We start from the raw sequence: 13141 nt of genomic DNA on the forward strand, positions 1-13141 counted from the left end.
CCCCCACTCTCAGAACGGGGATGATATTCAGCAGAACAGAACAGACCTCTAGGCTCTATGATATTGGTCATTGCACTCCTTTCCAGCTAAAATGCAGGGATGCCCATGTAACGGATGTGAAATGGCTAGCTAGTTAGCGGGTACGCGCTACTAGCATTTCAATCAGTTACGTCACTTGCTCTGAAACCTAGAAGTAGTGTTGCCCCTTGCTCTGCAGGGGCCGCGGCTTTTGTGGAGCGATGGGTAACGACGCTTCGTGGGTGTCAGTTGTTGTGTGCAGAGGGTCCCTGGTTCGCGCCCGAGGTCGGGGCGAGGGGACGTACTAAAGTTATACTGTTACACCCATCACAGTCTCATCTATTGTGGTATCATCTTTTTTTCAGTTGTTCTTTAAACACTGGCAAAAGAGAAGCTACTTGCCGGCTGATACCCTTTAGTATTGGCGTTGAATTTTACTCCTTGCCTGCTATTCAGCATGTCTGTGACTGTTTCCTAACCTGCTCTATTGAAACACTTTATATCTAGAGCACTAGTGTTTGTGCACATTTACAGTTATGACTAACTGGCTCTATGCCTAACTTCAATAATATACATGTGATAGCCCTGTCCATTTATGATGTTATTCATTCAGCACCTTATATCCACATTCAGTAGTCGCCCTAGTTAACTATGTCTGCTAAATTCAGTGTGAATGTGATTTGGATGTTATACAATTATTTTTGGACTGCATGGAAACATTGTGGCTGAATGTTCAAACCAATTCTGCCAGGGTGATTATGATTACTTTTTCTCTTTCTGTCTTAAGTGGATTTTCGTGTGTCTCCTTCTTTCATCACTCCTGGCGAACTTTCTTCCACAGTGGTCACAAGAAAATGGTTTTTCTCCAGTGTGTGTGCGGACGTGCGTAGTGAGGTGGTCGCTGCGACTGAAACTGCGCATGCAGACCCGACATGGGAAGGGTTTGTGCCCTGTGTGGATTCTGATGTGTCTGCTCAGCTCGTCCGAACGAGAGAACCTCCTGTCGCAGCTCTCTGCCGGGCAAGGGTATGGTCGCTCATGGACAGGCGTTTTGCTCGAGCGGTTTGGATACTTTCTCGGCCTCGGTATTGGCCTCAGGGGTACATTTGGAGTGTTGTAGGGATTTGGTTGACAAGGGCCCTCTGTCGCAGGTCCCACAAGTGTAAAATTCCTTATTGTGTTCAGAGGTGTCAGAGGTGGTGGAAGCCTCAGCGAGTCCAGTGAATATGGTAACCCTTTCCTGTCAGGAAAAGCCTGGATGTCTCGTTGGCAATTTGGCTGGTAGAACCCGCTGTAGTCAGGCATGATGGTTAAGAGCGCACTGTCCACTGTCGACTTTGGTGACGTGTAGGAGTGGGACGGCTGTGGGTAGGACATGGGGCAGGTCGAGGTTGACAGGTAGGTTGATTGGTCCTGGTACATCTCCCTGCTACAAGAGTAAGATGATGGAGCATACATGTGGTTTATATCGTGTTGACTCTGCGCCATGGTGCAGCTCACGGTTCATGCGTAAAGGTTCTGTGGTTCAGGCGAGGCAGACACCGGGGAGGAAGCTGCTGTCGTTAAATCACTAACTACTTAATGAAGCCCCTGGGATTCCGGTGTCCTTGTATGGAACAAGCTGAGTGCGCGGGGGCTGCGTAAAGTTGCTCTGGAAAGACAACTCGAAATTGTCCCTTTCTTCACTCGAACGATCACCTGCGGAGCAAAGAAAAAGTACTGTTAGATATGTGGCCAAAAAAACGTTTATTATGACTTTTACGCACAGGTTTTTCATTTTATGCATGGGTTTTGCGTGCGGTTGAGCACCAATTTGTGGTTTTGTAATGGGTACGAATTAGGTTTCATGTCACATAGTGCTTTCTAAAGAATACATTGGCTTACTATAGCAGACAATGAATCTATTGAATTAATATTGACCAATAATTTGGATTATTCTCCTCAATTTACGATCATCTCAAATGACTAATAATGCATTTGAATACTGACATTTCAGTAAGGTTGATGAGAACACCTGGCTTCCCTTCTATTGGCTATAGCAGCGAAATAGAAATTAATATTTTCTAAATAAGCTTTATCTAATTGGCTGTGCTGTTTCTACAATGACTCAACTTTTAACCCAGTTCCGTTTCTGGCAGTGATACGGATATATCCTCTTCCTTTGAGTAGATTCCCTCGTGAATGTCGTGTAAAAAAAACACAGATTGGTACCCAACCTTTATCCATAGTTTTAGCTGTAATTTATTTGACCAAGAGTATGCGCTTCAAGCCTTTACGTGCCTTTACGCACTCAATATATAACCTTCAAATCCAGTGATGTATTCTCTGCCATAGCCTATAGTGTCGCCTACGCATGACAAATATAATATCGTTGTATTATGGGGATTCAATATTGTAGTGTGAATTTGAAGGGAGTCTCTTAATGTCCCTTAACGTCACTGGCCATACAAGGACTTGGTGATTAAAACGGGGGAAAAGCCGGGCTAGGATTAGGCCTCAAGCTTGATTACGACATCAAAGAACACTTGTCAATTAATTTAAAAAATACATGACAAATTACTTTTCTTTTTGCATGGTGTTTGTTATCCTGGTTCAGTTGAGTAAACATTACCATGTAAAGTTTATTTCCCATTTTATTGTCTATATAATAATCGGCATGCTGACAAAAGCTTACAGGAACTCTGGTAACACTTCACCAAAAATGGATTCAACTGGTGTAATAGATGACACCCACTTTCTATTGATATCAAATACATCCGGTAAATTGCATACATGAAATATCGAGTCGTGGGAAGGAAGAAGCACACACAGAGGCATATGAGAAGAGCGATTTCATGTGCAACAATTGAAACTTGAATTGGTCAAAGTTCTATAGCTACCTAAAACATTTTTGGCGGAAAAATCAGTGTAGGATAAACAAAAAATGTATGAAGGTATATGCTTTAGAATGCTTTATAAGGCATATGCTTCATATCACCCCATAAAGTTAGAACATTTGTACCCAGTGAACAGGATGGTCATTAGATAGACTATTAATCGTTCTTGAGTTAAGGGTTGCCAACCTGTATGGACTGAAAGTATGAATGACATAGCTGCACCTACTCTACATCCCACACTATTGAAGGGATCATCTTGGGACCCCTTCCTCTCTTCTCATCAAGCTGCCCTCATTCAGTGTAAATGACATATGGCTGATGCCTGTAGGCATACTGTGCATGTGACAAGGTTGTTGATCCAAGGGCTGTGGCAGTTAGTAATAAAGCAAGGGAGGCCCTTTAAACACTGTCTCAATGCCTGCACGTCCATTATGACACACAGATAATGAGACTTCTCCTTACACAAGTAGAGATAAACCTGAGGCCGCATTTATTGTAACTGGGGATTTTAACAAAGAAAATTTGAGGAAAACGCTACCAAAGATCTACCAACATATTGACTGTAGTACTTGTGCTGGAAAAACATTGGACCACGGCTACTCAACTTTTCGAAATGCCTACAAGGCCCTCCCCCGCCCTCCCTTCGGCAAATCTGATCATGACTCCATTTTTCTTCTCCTTCCTATAGGCAGAAACCTAAACAGGAAGGACCCGTGCTAAAGTCTATTCAACGCTGGTCTGACCAATCAGAATCCATACTTCAAGATTGTTTTGATCACGCGGACTGGGATATGTTCCGGGTAGCCTCTGAGAATAACATTGACGAATACACGGATACGGTGACTGAGTTCATCAGGAAGTGTATAGGAGATGTTGTATCCACTGTGACTATCAAAACCTACCCAAACCAGAAACCGTGGATAAATGGCAGCATCCTCGCAAAACTGAAAGCACGAACCACCGATTTTAACCATGGCAAGGTGACTGGGAATATGGCCGAATACAAACAGTGTAGTTATTCCCTCCGTAAGGCAATCAAACAGGAAAAACATCAGTACAGAGAAAGTGGAGTCGCAACTCAACGGCTCAGACACAAGACATATGTGGCAGGGTCTATAGACAATCACAGACTACAAAGGGAAAACCAACCATGTCGCAGACACCGATGTCTTGCTCCCTGACAAGCTAAACACCTTCTTCGCCCGCTTTGAGGATAACACAGTGCCACCGACGCAGCCCGCTACCTAGGACTGTGGGCTCTCGTTCGTGGCCGGCGTGAGTAAGACATTGAAACGTGTTAACCCTCGCAAGGCTGCTGGCCCAGACGACATCCATAGCCACGTCCTCAGAGCATGTGCAGACCAGCTGGCTGGAGTGTTTACAGACATATTCAATCTCTCCCTATCCCAGTCTGCTGTCCCCTCTTGCTTCAAGATGTCCACCGTTCCTGTACCCAAGAAAGCAAAGGTAACTGAACTAAATGACTATCGCCCCATAGCACTCACTTCTGTCATCATGAAGTGCTTTGAGAGTCTAGTTAAGGATCATATCACCACTACTTTACCTGACATCCTAGACCCACTTCAATTTGCTTAATTGCCCCAAATAGATCCACAGACGATGCAATCTCCATCACACTGCACACTGCCCTATCCCATCTGGACAAGAGGAATACCTATGTAAGAATGCTGTTCATTCACTATAGCTCAGCATTCAACAACATAGTACCCTCCAAGCTCATCATTAAACTCGGGGCCCTGGGTCTCAACCCCACCCTGTGCAACTGGGTCCTGGACTTCCTGACGGGCTGCCCCCAGGTGGTGAAGGTAGGAAACAACACCTCCACTTCGCTGATCCTCAACACAGGGGCCCCACAAGAGTGCGTGCTCAGCCCCCTCCTGTACTCCCTGTTCACCCATGACTACGTGGCCACGCACGCCTCCAACTCAATCATCTAGTTTGCAGACGACACAACAGTAGTAGGCCTGATTACCAACAATGACGAGACAGCCTACAAGGAGGAGTTGAGGACCCTGGGAGAGTGGTGCCAGGAAAATATCCTCTCACTCAATGTCAACAAAACAAAGGACCATGCCCCTATCGACATTGACGGGACTGAAGTGGAGAAGGTGGAAAGCTTCAAGTTCCTCAGTACACATCACTGACAATCTGAAATGGTCCACCTACACAGACAGTGTGGTGAAGAAGGCGCAACAGCGTCTTTTCAACCTCAGGAGGCTGAAGAAATTTGCCTTGGCCCCTAAAACCCTCAAACTTTTACAGATGCACAATTGAGAGCATCCTGTCAGGCTGTATCACCACCTGTTACTGCAACTGCACCGCCCACAACCGCAGAGCTCTCCAGAGGGTGGTGAGGTCTACCCAACGCATTACCGGGGGCAAAATACCTGCCCTCCAGGACACCTACAGTACCAGATGTCACAGGAAGGCCAAAAATACCATCAAGGACATCAACCACCCGAGCCACGGCCTGTTCACCCCGATATCATCCAGAAGGCAAGGTCAGTACAGGTGCATCAAGCTGGGACCGAGAGACTGAAAAACAGATTCTATCTCAAGACAATCAGATAGCCATCACTAGCCGGTTTCCACCTGGTTACGCAACCCTGCACCTTAGAGGCTGCTGCCCTATATACATAGACTTGGAATCACTGGCCACTTTAATGTTTAAATAATGTTTACATACTGCTTTACTCATCTCATATGTATATACTGTATTCTATTCTACGGTATTTTAGTCAATGCCACTCCGACATTGCTCGATCTAATATTTATTTCTTAATTCCATTCTTTTACTTTTAGATTTGTGTGTATTGTTTTGAATTGTTAGAAACTACTGCACTGTTGGAGCTAGGAACACAAGAATTTCGCTACACCCGCAATAGCATCTGCTAAATGTGAATGTGACCAATAAAATTTGATTTGATTTGCTATTCTGTCACAGGGGACACCGTCTCCTTATAATGGTGATGATCTTTAGTCTTTCTTATACAAAATGTGTCTGACATGTTCCTAATGACATCATACTCTCTAGGTGTATTCCTATTTGTGAAACCTTCAACATATGCCACAATAGGCTAGTGTATGTAATTTGTTATACCACATATGACTATGTAGGAAACACAAAAACAATTGTCCATAGACTTTTTCATATTGCCTATAACACTTGAACACTTGTCCACCTAAAAATGATAGACCTACTTAAATAAGACATCCCAATGACTAGTGAATAGTTTAGGAACTGTCTTCCCTACCTAACTCCCCTTTCCCCTTGCAGTGGGGGAAATGAATCCAAAAGTTCCCTTTTTAACGCCCACAGTTACAAAAATGTTAGTGTATTGGGTGAATGCCTCTTCCCTCAGGCAGATGGGAGTTTTTCCAGGTCCAGTGTCCGGCCGTTAGGCTGCACAGCGTGCCTCCGTGGGGAATGGTGCCCTCCCTGCACCCCACGCCCACGCCCCGCCACAGTGAGTGGGATTTAGAGGGGGGCGTTTTGTGTTGCCTATGCCTGTGTCACCTAGGGGTCTGGAGACCCCTGCATGACGATTAATCAAATGTCATGTGTGGTTTTTGTTATTATGAATCTTTGTTTTATAACACTAGGCTGATATAGGAGGCTTTGCTTTGTTATTGTGTTGTGTTTTTGTAAAATAGGTATTACATGCGTGACAAATTTGATTTGAAGATATGTTTGAGGTTTGCAAGCTTTCTTATATATTAAAAACAGACCAGAGAATATCCATTCATAAATGCATGTATTGCAAATGGGAGGAATGTATGTCTTGATGTGTTTGAATCACCCATGACTTGAATATTTTATAGTACAGTATTGTTATTGTACATCACTGACATTTACTTTCAGAACCCTCTATTGTGAAATTGAGGCCTGATTGTTTGTCAAGTATTTTGAGCATCAATAAACTACAACATCCAAATGATAGTCTATTACCATGCAGCCTACCAATACATAGTGGCACTTGTGATAAGTAGTATGTGTACAGTGACATAATGTGCTTCGTCAAGAGTAAGTTGTATTTGTAATAGATCCTGATGATACTACCTTAATTTCATACCTAACAGTTTACATATAGAGTATATATTGTAAAGGTGTTGATTACATGTGTATTTTAAAAGTTATCTATTCTAAAAAAAAAAATACAAGCCTAAAACAACGATACTGTTACTATGGTCCAGTTTCCTGGACACAGATTGAGAATCTCCATAGCATTTTAGTCCAGGACTACATTTCATCTATGTCTCCCTAAGATTTCTGCATGTTCAAGAAAACAGGAGACAAAAAAAACAAAAAACAGCTGAAACAGCCCCTCAATTGCTTACCTGTAATAGCCCCCGAGACAGTGATAGCAGGGCCTCAGATAGATGGAGAGAGAGATGCTTCTGCTGTGGCAGTCCCCTAACGTCTGATCAACCAAAGTTACCGACTAGATTCTTACTCTTCTGACTGATGGAAAAAGAAACAATAGGATTGTTCCCACTTCACTTTGCTTCCACCCTCGCAGTTAAAATTGTTATGATAATGAAGTGGATTTGTTAGACCCAGCAGATTGTAAAAGAAAAGGTCTCTTTGATTCGGAGGAACCGGAGGTGTTTGGGTCACTCAAACCCCATGCCTGGGGCGTGGCCTGGGGGACAGCTGCTCTCATGACGATGAAACTCCAGGAGAGGCTCATCTCAGAGACCCAGCAACCATCTATGCAGGATTCATAACCAAACAACACAGTTTTAGATTCCTCCATCTTGGATGAGCTACATTATAATTGGGGTATGTGTTCATGTGTTCATGATATACCCTCATTCTCTTCATATCCTCCACCAGCTGCCCATATGATTTTGGATAGGAAAAACAGAAGATGCATGCAATGTGCTTTTATTAGTTTTCCCCCTTTTGATTACCTAGATAATGTGTTTATTATTGTACTAAAAGTGAATAAATCAGTGGACTGTGTGACCATTGAGGACTGAGATGAGTTGCCCTTTTCTGCCACCGTTTATAAACACAGGCTCAGATTATTTAAGAAAGTGCTTAATTGCTGAATAATCACACCGGGATAGGACAATTGTGTGTGTGTGTGTGTGTGTGAGAGAGAGAAGCAAATGAGGGAATCCCCCCCCCCCCCCCCCCCCTACTAGGATGAGTGGGTGGATGCCCCCCAGGAGATGGATGACTGCTCTGCAAGGTTGATGGTTGGTGTTATGTCATAAAATATGAGACAAAGATTACAGGGAGAGGTTTCACTTGGCAAGTAAAAAAAAGAATCTGTTGATAGATGTGTAGGGCAGAACTGAATTGACTCACAGCTAGTTACTTTAACTTATTGTTGGGAAACATGATCAAATACTAGAACAATTAATTATTGAAAACAATTCTATCAAACATTGTCCTATACATCTTGTCCCTTGTTCTTTAATTTGGAATATCCAATCTATTTTCTCTATTATTCATAATCATGTTGTATTTCAACAGTCAGACATAACAAACAAGAAAAAAACTCAGTTGAAAGCAAATTATTGAGCAAGCACAGAAGGACGGGTTATTTTCTTGCTGAGGTTTATCACATGAATTAAGCACAGACTAGGCTCTTGTATTCACCAGTACACTTCACCAGTCCAGTGCACTTGCCTATAACAGATTTAATCTCAAACAGTTGTTCATCTATCTCAATATTATAGCTGTATGACGACCTACTAAATGTCTATTCAAGGATATTGGCACTGGATGGAAGTTTGCTCCTCAAATGGCTCATATTGTGTTTCTATAGCTAGGTTTCCATCAAATTGGGGACAAATTTCCATGCGAATATTCTAAATTCTGCATAAATAAAATATGCCCATTTTTTCACCAGTGGTGTTTCCACCAAACCTACTTGTTGCAGATAGAAAAAACAGTGTGTGATGACGTAGTGCACACAAAATGTACTTTATCACTTTAGATATTTATTTGGTACATGAAATAATGTGTTTCTATCACATTTTTCAACTCTACCAATAGTTTTGTCACAAAAACTGTTGGGTTAAATAGTGAATTCCAAATGGTCTTGGCACATGCGCTCTACCCAACAGCTAACAGATAGTGCGTGTAGGCTAGTCTACATGATGAGATTATGGCTAAGAGCCAGAATATTTGTCAATTTAATCGACACAAAAAGATCCACCTTGGGGTCAACTTTCCAAGGTGGATCTTTTTGTGTCGATTAAATTAATTATGTGAGAAATGGCAGTGCACAAATATCGATTTAGTAACCATCATATTAAAGTAAAACTTGTACTCACACTATGATATGGTGTGTGGTCCTCCCACTGCGATTATGGAAACCATGCAGTTTATTTGGCTACAAATGAAATAGCTGGCTGTTGGGCTGCAATCTGGTCTCAGAGCATTTCATATTATTCTGCTCCTAAATATGACACAATCCATTTAGTATTATATGGTATTACATATGGTATGTATTAATGTGTGGATGTCATTCACCCGTTTCCATCAGGCCTGTAATGAAACCTGGTTTATAAGGGCAAAAAAAGAATGTGATAATGAGTTGAGTGTCAAAATGGCATGATAGTTTTACACAGATTCCCTCCACCAGTCAGTCAAGTAGCTTAGTGGCCACTGAGATAACAGAAATTATGTTCTGAGCTATTTGGTCAGCTTCAAGTCTGTAGGGTGACATAACTGATGAATAGATAATGTAAACATCAAACAAACAAAAACAGAAACGCATACAGGGTTTTTACATTCAAATAAATGTAAAAAGGTTAAGAGTACTGATTTCATTACCTTCTTATTCTTATAGCGCATAGTATGTGGCAAAGTAATTATTTAAATCTACCTGAATAGGATTATTTTTTAAAATAATTTTATGGATGTAAAATTAAGCAAGAATAATGATCAAATCACTCACATACTTTTCCTTAGTGGAGAATCTTGGACTATCAAAAATAAAAAGAACATCAAGCTTGCAGATCGATGTCCCTAACAAATCTTTTTTAACGCAAGTCTAGCCGAAGATCCACCCAGAACATAGTCACATAAACAGATCAACAAAATGTACATTTCTCATGAACATTTCGAATATACACTACATGACCAAAAGTATGCGGACACCTGTTCGTATAACATCTCATTCCAAAATCATGGGCATTAATATGGAGTTGTTCCCCCTTTTGCTGTTATACCAGCATCCACCCTTCTGGGAAGGCGTTCCACTAGATGTTGGATCATTGCTGCGGGGACTTGCTTCCATTCAGCCACAAGAACATTGGTGAGGTCGGGCACTGATGTTGGGTGATTAGGCCTGGCTCGCAGTCAGCATTCCAATTCATCCCAAAGGTGTTCGATGGGGTTGAGGTGAGGGCTCTGTGCAGGCCACTCAAGTTCTTCCACACCGATCTCGACAAACCATTTCTGTATGCACCCCATACAGTTGGCAATATGAATTTACGCAGGTAGCGTTCTCCTGGCATCCACCAAACCCAGATTTCCCTACGAACTGCCAGGTGGTGAAACGTTCACCACTCCAAAAAATGTGCTTCCACTGATCCAGAGTCCAATGGCAGTGAGCTTTACACCACTCCAGCTTATGCTTGGCATTGTACATGGTGATCTTAGGCTTGTGTGCCATGGAAACCCATTTCATGAAACTACGGACTAACAGTTATTGTGCTGATGTTGCTTCTAGAGGCAGTTTGGAACTCGGTAGTGAGTGTTGCAACCGGGGACAGCACTCGGTGGTCCCATTCTGTGAGCTCGTGTGGCTTTCCACTTTGCGGCTAAGCCGTTGTTGCTCCTAGATATTTCCACTTCACAATAACAGCACTTACAGTTGACTGGGGCAGCTCTAGCAGGACAGAAATTTGACAAATTGACTTGTTGGAAAGGTGATATCCTATGGCGGTATATATAGTGTATTAACAAATAATTTCGTTGAACGGGTAATATCTATGAGTTATTTTAAAGTGTGTCTCTCACTTTCTATGATAAGGTCCATACCTTTTTTTACAACACATTGCAACTTCCACCTACATTTTTAAAATCAATAATTGAGACACTTACTATGGTTGAATTGACAACTGATGGATCTGTACTGACCACAGTTTGTTTCAAACAACTGTTTTTTAAACAAATAGGCGACTTACGTTGTGAATGGCAAATTTTACAAAATGTGGGGAGAAAAAAAATGACATTAACTTCCCGTGCAATGTTTGTCATGTAAATGTTATTTGCCTTGAATCAAAGACAGTACAGTATAAAGATAGGCAGAAACTGCTTCTCCAAAATAAATCCCTGATCACACTTGTAGGCGATGTCATGGCGAAGTTGGCTAGCTAAGTTCATGCGTAGAAATACATCATTGGGTCTAATGATAAGTCTCAAGCCAACTGCTTTTCATCAGCAGGTTTTCTTGTCATGGTCCTTAATTTATAAACACAATTTTTCTCCACACAGATATTATATATGGAATAATCGGGATATATTGTATAAAAATACTTCTTTGTTTTTAGAATATAAATAATATCCTATTGGTGAACCAACTGGTAAATGCAGAGGGTCTTTTACGCAGTTATAAGGAATTCTTATCACTTTACAAGGTCCCTGTAACACCTAAAGATTTTGCAATTGTTTTAGACGCCATTCCCTCAGGTGTTGCTCTGTTATTCAGGAACGTGTCAAGACCTGCCCCTCAGAGCCTACCTTCTATTGACCCTGTTGACTCATCAGTAGGAAAGATTTGTTTCTCTTCTGGTCCATTCAAAAACAGACCGATACAGACCTTGTTTCAGCAGGATGTTGTATCTATACCTTATGTCATGCCTTAATGGAATGGATTTATTGATAATATCTGTTGGAAAAAAGTTTGGATGTTGCCACACACATACCTACTTGTTAACAAAATTAAGGAAGTTTCCTTTAAAATTATTCATAAATATTATCCTGCCAACCACTATATGAAGAAGTTTAAGGAAAACATCAACTCAAATGCTACTTTTGTAATGACCACCCAGAAACAGTGTTGCATCTTTTTTGGCATTGTATACATGTAAGAAAACTGTGGCAAGACATCAGTAGATTTATAATTGAACACATTTATGAAGATTTTACACTATTGTGGAGAGATGTACTGCTTGGATTCTTTACATACGATAAAAATAAGCTGAAACATTTTTATGTAATTAATTTCATTATTCTTTTGGCCAAATCTCATATACACAAATGTAAATTTACTAACAAAAAAACACATTTTCTTACCCTACAAAAATAAATTTAACTGTATTTTAAGACAGTTAAATACTCTACTAACAGAAAAGCTGTTAGAATTGTAAGTGTATGTATGTCCCTTAAGGTCCTTGTGTAATTGTAATGTGATATTGTACCCCCTAGCTCGATTGTCCATTATATATAATCTATATATACTTGTGTTCCCTTATGTACTTTCTGTATTGATTTGTTGTTAATAAAAAATAACTAAAACAAATAATAGTCTCAAGCCAAACTGCGCATGTTCCGGCCGTCAAATCAAAGTTACTCCTTCGATATAGTTGTTTTTGACGTCAATTAAAACGTGTCAGTTTGTCACTTTCAAGAGGTTCGAGTAATAACATGTTCAGTACTTAAGACATTGGCTCGAATCTACGTTGTGCCTTCAGATTTCGAGAAAATGAACTAAGGAATAAAGTTTTTTTTCTCGCTGATTTTGTAAACCCAAAATCCCAGCCTGGTCTGCTTGGTCTGTTCAGCAAGCGTTCCCGCGATGTTGCATCTCTGAGTTTAGAAACTCTGTGCCTGAGTCACAATGCCAACCAAAATAGGATAATTCCTCCCACCAAAAAATGGCATGGCTAGAAGGGATACAGATTTTGTAAGGTACGTCATATTCCCGTTCACTACAAAGATATTTTGCGTTTTACACAGCAACGAGTTTTACAGCAGACGACTTGATTTTCACAATCACTTGCTAGCTAGAGGGAAAATTGGGGAAAACCTAGTTACAATTTAACAATAAATATACTTTCTACTAAGCACTACATTATGATGTAAATACATACATGAATTGTTATCAGCTAGTAATTTTGTTCTCGTGGAACTTAGAGGACAGCAGAGGTCCGTGTATGGAGATTGTGATAACTGTCGATTCTCTGTTCTACTTGATCATTATTGCACCCTCCTGGTGTCCCAACTCTACCAGTCCGCGATGAGAAGAATGGAAATCTTT

General features: G+C 41.2%; 1 pseudogene; it reads right to left on the reverse strand.

The window, feature by feature from the left end:
• Positions 1-780: 780 nt before the first annotated feature.
• LOC120045908 lies at positions 781-7672 on the reverse strand (annotated as a pseudogene).
• Positions 7673-13141: the final 5469 nt, after the last annotated feature.

The sequence above is a fragment of the Salvelinus namaycush genome, chromosome 4 (genome assembly GCF_016432855.1).
Source record: "Salvelinus namaycush isolate Seneca chromosome 4, SaNama_1.0, whole genome shotgun sequence".
Taxonomy (NCBI): Eukaryota; Metazoa; Chordata; class Actinopteri; order Salmoniformes; family Salmonidae; genus Salvelinus; species Salvelinus namaycush.